The following is a 7,154-nucleotide window of genomic DNA, read 5'->3' on the forward strand; positions in this document are numbered from 1 at the left end:
ATCAGCCTTACAACATGTAACGTTAAGTGCCTGTTACTTGCCGCTTTCAGTTCTAGTAGACTAGTTTAGATCTCGCAACCAGGGAAATGCCAACATGAAATGCCAACACGATTCTATTTTTATTTCTCCTGACACTTTGAGCACTGTGCTTTTTTTTGTTGGTGAACTACCCTAATAAGCCTAAAAAAGTTAAACTGTTCAAAAAGTGCAACTTCTCTGCTTTCAGAAACTGTTTGAATTTTTTTGATTTGGCATATAGTTCATGAATTACGATAGTTTGAAGGAACGCTGTAGAATCCGCTGTAATAATAATAATAATAATAATTAATTAAATTTATATAGCGCTTTTCCAATGCTCAAAGACGCTGACAATATAGGATACACATATATGGGAGACACAAAAACAACAAGTAACAACAACGAGTAACATGGAACACAGAGTCAGGGGTGGTATAGAGTCCGGTGTTGGTGTTGCTGGGAGCCTCAATGGATGTGGCGGCGGCAGAGTGTAGGTGAGACGAGAGAAGGGCAGGGGGAGGTGGGGGCAGGTGGGATGGCCGGGAGTCCAGGGCAAAAACGACAGGCGGTGCCGCCGTTGCCGTTGTCGTCAGTATTGCCAGCCTGGGACCGAACCCGCGCGGCCGGCCAGCCTAGCCGTGCCATGCCAGCGACCAAATCGCGCAGCAGTGAGTGAAGGCTGGGAAGGACCGACACTCACCTGCGGAGATGGCAACCCCCGAACCGGGGAGGGAGCGGTAGCTACCTCCCGGGACGAGGGTAGTAGCACAGCACGGCCGGGCCAGCGATGTCTGAGAGCGGCGCGCAGCGGGTCGGTCGGCAACACAGAGCCGGGGGACAGGAACGGTGAGGCGGTGAGTACTGCAGTCCGGTGGTGAAGGCGGTGAGTACTGCAGTCCGGTAGTGAAGGCGGTGAGAGGCAGGAGATGGCGGGGTGGAAGGCAGCGGAGGTCGGCGGGACAGGATACAAAAAGGATAAGACAGGTCACAGGATACAAAAAGACAGGATACAAAAAGAGACAGGACAGGATACAAAAAGACAGGATACAAAAAGACAGGAGACAGGACCGGGAACAGAAGCGGCAGTCCCAACGCGGACGCCAGCGTGCTCTGAACCCGGAAAGACAACTACGGGAAACGCAACAGGACAAACAGGACGAACAACTGCTGTAGACAGCTCCGGTTTCGGAGCAAGACGCAAATCTATCGGCATTAGTCAAATACATGCTCACATCCAGTCATCCGCTCACTGCTCTCCATCAAAAATGGCACATCCATCAATTATATAAAATACTAACAACTGCTCTGATTAGATTGCTTAGATTGTTTAATACATCAACGGGGGGAAAAGCGAGATGAACTCGCGAGTATCATGCTTCCTCCATTGAACGGAAAGTCCTATCTATTCCATTCAAAGTGTTTTAGCCTTCCCCCTTTCCACTGGTAATAAGGAATTGGCAAGAATAGATCGATATAAATAGATCAACATAATGCAGCACTATCATGCACAGATCAGCCTTAAAACATGTAACGTTAGATATATATAACGGAGCGATGTATTTCTACGGAAAGGCTGACTGACGCGTTGCTCATACAATCAAGCGGACGTTTGTTATAGATACGAGTGCTCCGGTGTCTTGCTGGTAGTCAAATATATTTATTTATATATACAGCTTATGGATGTCACGTGCCTGTTACCTGCCGCTTTCAGTTCTAAAGCTTCGTGCACACCGCGAACCGTGACCCACCGTTCTGACGCAACCTGGTGGGATGGGCTTGACGCATGTCGCATGCGATGCAGACGCAACATGTGTGCACAGCGGGGGAAGTTTGAACAAAAAGTGTTAACAATGGAGGAGCAATTGATTCTTGCCGTCTCTGGCCAACCAAAAGTTTGATACAGCTACATGCTGATACAGCTACATGTTGATACATATGTAAGGTGAATAGTGAGTTAACATGTTTATTAGTTGTATCCCTTCCTTGTTGTAAAACGTGTTGTTGTTGAACATGTCTGTGACTGAGATAGACTAGATACTACGGAGGATGTTATCATAGTGTCTGTGATGCTAACGGCGCCATCTTTGCTAGCCTGTGGAGAAGCTATGATAGCATTAGCTCCACACGGATTTAACATGAACAGTAGTAGACTACACTTGTAGTAGTAGTAGTAGTTGTATAAGGTGAATAGTGACTGGTTATTCAGTACCCAGTCTGGAGACTAGATAGAAAATGAGCTCCTACGTGGGTAACATCATCTCTTATAAGCCCAGGATACATGATAGCCTTTAGCTAGGCTAGCGAAGTTTCCCACAGAAGTGGGGGAAAAAACGTCAGATTAGATACTGTATATAAACTGGTTATTTTGATAAACCGGATACATTTTGTGAATATATATGGTTACTTTCTCGCCTGAAAACATATAAAAACTTCATAAAATGACATATTAACACTTGTAGAGCCAAATTAAAGATTTTCGCCAATGGCGGATTTTACATCTAAAGGCGAAAGTTCTGGTCAAGAAACTACTTCCGGTTGTTTTGACGGACCCAACGCAACGCAAAAGCTGAAATATTTTGACTGATTAGCGCACCCTGACGGACAAGAAACGCAATGCAGAGCAACGCAACGGATCAACGCAACTGCCCCATTGAGATGAATGACTTCCGGTGCAACGCAATGACCTGGTGTGCACGAAGCTTTATAGTTTAGATCTCGCAACCAGGGAAACCGACATGTGTTAAAGGGAGCAAGACGCGAATCCACCGGCATTTGACTGCCGCTGGACTGAGGAACAGCATAGGCACAGGACATCGCCATAATAGCGATTTTTTTGTTATGCGTGTTGTAAATAAAAGTTCTATGATGCATTGAAATGACATTAAACTAAGATAATACTATGGTTATCATACTTTTTCTAATCTTTATTAATACGCTATTACAGAAACAGTAAGTGACATTTTCCGAGAGAGAAATCTATGAACATGGGATGATGATTTCCATTAACCAATCAACGGTGTGCAGCGTCACATGTCACACGCAGCCTGGCAAAAAGGTACCTTTCGGCCCTGTAGTTCCTGCTCGTGAAGGGTAGCTAAAGAACCGAGCCGAGCCGAGCCGACCCGGGCCGACAAATGGAAAAGCGCCATAAGAGACTCAGGATGTACAGGATCCTCAGGGCCCGTACGAGCAGGCTACAGAACAGCTTCTTCCACAGAGCCGTCACTCTGATGAATACCCCCCCCCCCCCCGACATGGGGTACATTGTCAATGACTGTCAGTATCCCCCCCCCCCCACACACACACACACACCCTGGGATACAATGACTCTCAGCACCTCAGTGTCTTTTATAGGCCGAGTCAGAAGGACACCAACATCTACATGAGGTCATAAAACCTGATGAAAGCGGCGTGTGTATATATGTGTGTGTGTGTGTGTGTGTGTGTGTGTGTGTGTGTGTGTGTGTGTGTGAGAGTGTGTGTATGTGTGTGTGTGTATGTGTGTGTGTGTGTGTGTTTGTGTGTTTGTGTGTGTGTTTACATGTACATGTTTGGCATTTAGCAGATGCCTTATTCCAAAGCGACTTACATTTATTTAGTTTATTCTTTATCTCATCAAATATATATCTTCTTCTTCTCCTTCTTCTTCTTCTTCTTCTCCTTCTTCTTCTTCTTCTTCTCCTTCTTCTTCTTCTTCTTCTTCTCCTTCTCCTTCTTCTTCTTCTCCTTCTTCTTCTCCTTCTTCTTCTTCTTCTTCTTCTCCTTCTTCTTCTTCTCCTTCTTCTCCTTCTTCTTCTTCTCCTTCTTCTCCTTCTCCTTCTTCTTATAAACCAAACCTTCTTTGCACTACTGATGTTTACAATACTATCTTTGCACATACTGTATATTGCACATTGCACATGTCTCTTTGATACAGCTTCTTTTTGTACATCTGCACATTACATACTGTACATGAGCTACCTTAACTGTACATAGCTCATGACTGTATATACCCCTAAACTACCGTACATGCCTTACTGTACCTATCACTATCATTGTCATGTTTTTTATCTCATGTTTGTTTATATATCATGTTCTTCTATCACTATTTGCACTTCTGGTTAGCTAAACTGCATTTCATTGTCTAGTGCTTGTAGTCTGGCCTTTGACCTGAGGTGAGCCTGCCTTCCCGACACTGCACTCTTTGTGTCTATTTGATCAGTTTTCTTTAATCTGTATTTTATCTCTTTTATCTTGTTTTTCTCTATATATTGGATCTGTTAAGCACTTTGAGCGGCTCTTGTCGTTGTACATTTTGTGCTATATAAATAAACGTTACTTACTTACTTACTTACTTACTCTGCAATGACAATAAAGTAGAATCTAATAGACATCGACTCAGGAGGAGACTATTGCAGATCATTAACCAACAGGATGTTACAGCTGGGCCGTCACACACGCCCTCCCCCGCCCCCACAGCTCGAGCACCCGCCCCCACAACTCGAGCACAGCGTGCTCTCCGCCGCAGGTGAAGCTCGTTCCCGGTGATTGGAGGGTTATCCAGCCACAGCCAAACCAACACACCTGTCTCCACTCCCAATCAACCCTCTGGCTACATCTACCCTGGACTCCCTTCATTCATCGTCAGTTCTTCCCTAAGAATGGCCTGGCAAGTATCCTCTATTACCAGTCGTGTACTTTGCTCTTGTTACTATTTTTGTGATTTGTATTTTCCCATATACAAATTCCTTTGTGCTTTTTTGGATGCGCACATACCTTTTTGCACTGGCCTACCGTAGAGACTTACGCTGTTTCTCTGTTCCTCTACAGCCCACGCCAGCCACTACCCCCAGCCCGCCAGGCTGAAACCCCCGGACTCATCATCTGTTTTTCCACCCGCCTGCACTGTAAATAAATACCCTACGGGGCTAACACTGTATTCTGCCTCCGGTGTCGTGTCCTTGAGCCCCCTCGCTCCCGTGTCATAACACAGGAGGTCATTTACCTACGACAACTCTGTGGACCGTTTGCATTCATCAGTTGTTTCTTGCTCCTGTGGGTAAGAACGTCAGAATTTGTGATGTTATCCCAAAGCTTCATCCTTGTATTATGGCTGTGCACTTTCACCCTTGTGAGTGGTCAAGGTAAGATCACTCTGCCTACAATATTATAGATATAGAAAGACTATTTCTATGTTTGCTTGGTGTATTAAAGTTCATTGAGCAAATACATATTGTGCACACAAGACATCCTCATGGGTGTATTCTTGGAATCATGTATGCTGTAATTACAATGTAACAATGTGTACTTACATTGCTTGCTTGTTACATAATTAATTACCTTGTAATATGGACAGTGTGACATATAGTGTTACCGAGGGCAACACATCTAATCAACTGTTATTGTTTTCAGTAAAGTCATGTGGACATCCTGGAGACGCACCAGATGCAGACTTCCATGTCGGAGATGATTTTGTCTTTTACAAATGCAGAAAAGGGTAAGAATTGTTATTTTCAATACTTTAAGAAAGATATTTATTTACTTGTTTTTTCACTTTTTCTACATTAAATGTTGAATGCAGAGATGAAATACATAAAAAGACACTGAAAGGTCCAGTGTGTCGTTGGGTGGATATTCTTGTTAACATGTCAACTCGGCAGTAGATGTTTTCCGTTGTCCTAATTGTGTTCACCTCAGTCACGTTATGGTGAGCAGGACCAACCATCGGAACTGCTTGGTGGAAGGGTGGGACAATGTTATCCCTGTATGTGAGGGTAAGAAGAGAAAGCATGTTCATATTCATATCAACTCATGACAACCACTAATGTCATGAATGTAATTGAACACAATGGTAGCAGGACACCCAAAACCTTGCACCAGTTGTAAAACCTTTTACAGATGTATGCAATACATGACACCAGCTGGTGAAACCGGGAACAAGTCGGCTGCCGATTTAATGTTCAGACTTTTATTCAGAAAAATGGAAATATATTTCAGTGTTGTTGAAAATCAATGACACACTCGCTAGTCAACTGACACAGCTTGTTTTGTGAGCCTACTAACAAGGTAAAGTAGTGTTATAGTTAACTAGGTAGCAGTGGGGATTACTCACCGCATCCATTGCTTTGCAGTATTTTGGCTTGACTACGTTGAATGTGGAAATGTATTTACATTTTTCGGAATAAAAGTCTGAACATTTTGACATTGGTTGGCGACTTGTTCCCGGTTTCACCAGCTGCTGTCACATATAACAGGTGGGGAAACGCCTGGCCTAATGAACTCCTAATGGCACGGTATTCCATAAAACCGATCATAACCATGAACATGTTCTTATTTCGGTGTTCTTCAACAGAGATCCGATGTGAAGCTCCCGAGATAACCAACGGTACTGTGATTGGTACGATGGGAGACTATGAGGAGACCCAGGGGCTGAATTATAGTTGTCACAGCGGGTATATGCATCCAGACAGAGGGTTACCTGCACCTGCATGTCTACACACCGGCCACCGGGCTGTCTGGAATCCAACGCCGCAGTGTATAGGTCAGGATGTGATCACCTCCCTCCTTCCTGCCATCTATCCCATCTAACATTGTCAAAAATACTCTGTATTCTGCATCTGTTCCATATTTCATACTTCCAAATGACAGAGATAACATGTACATGAATACATTGATTCAAGGCAGTGTTTTGTTACCTTAAGTAACCAGTTGATGAAGTGAATGTTTTCTAAAAGGGGGCCATTTGCCTTTCGAGTGAAAGTCCAGGGCTGTTTTGTCGTCCCTGACATTGTCTAACATATGTATGATTGGGTTGTCAGATTGCACTGCGTTCAGAGAGATGAACACGTTTTGGAACGCCTGCCCTATTTGACCACTAATGACCCGGTCTGATTCCACAAACCCGATCACGACCATAAACAAACAAGCTCCTCAACAGTCCAACAAAGTAGTACTACTACTAATAATGACAACAATAACATGGACATCTGTCTTATCTCTGTGTTCTTCAACAGTGATCCGATGTGAAGTTCCTCAGATAGAGAACGGTAGGGTATTTGGCTATCAGGGACAGTATAAGGAGAATCAGTCTCTGAGTTACTATTGTAACATCAGGTACAAGAAGGCTCAAGTAGGATCCCCTCTATGTACAAAAGCAG

General features: G+C 44.0%; 1 long non-coding RNA gene across 1 annotated transcript; it reads left to right on the forward strand.

Annotated features, from left to right (window-relative positions):
- The first annotated feature begins 5,432 nt into the window (after positions 1–5,432).
- LOC308175306 lies at positions 5,433–6,481 on the forward strand. Its single transcript, XR_013937950.1, has 3 exons — positions 5,433–5,494; positions 5,695–5,771; positions 6,350–6,481. It is a non-coding gene; the product is annotated as an uncharacterized lncRNA (long non-coding RNA).
- Positions 6,482–7,154: the final 673 nt, after the last annotated feature.

This window comes from Nansenia antarctica (assembly GCF_963989245.1).
Source record: "Nansenia antarctica genome assembly, contig: SCAFFOLD_59, whole genome shotgun sequence".
NCBI classification, from domain to species: domain Eukaryota; kingdom Metazoa; phylum Chordata; class Actinopteri; order Argentiniformes; family Microstomatidae; genus Nansenia; species Nansenia antarctica.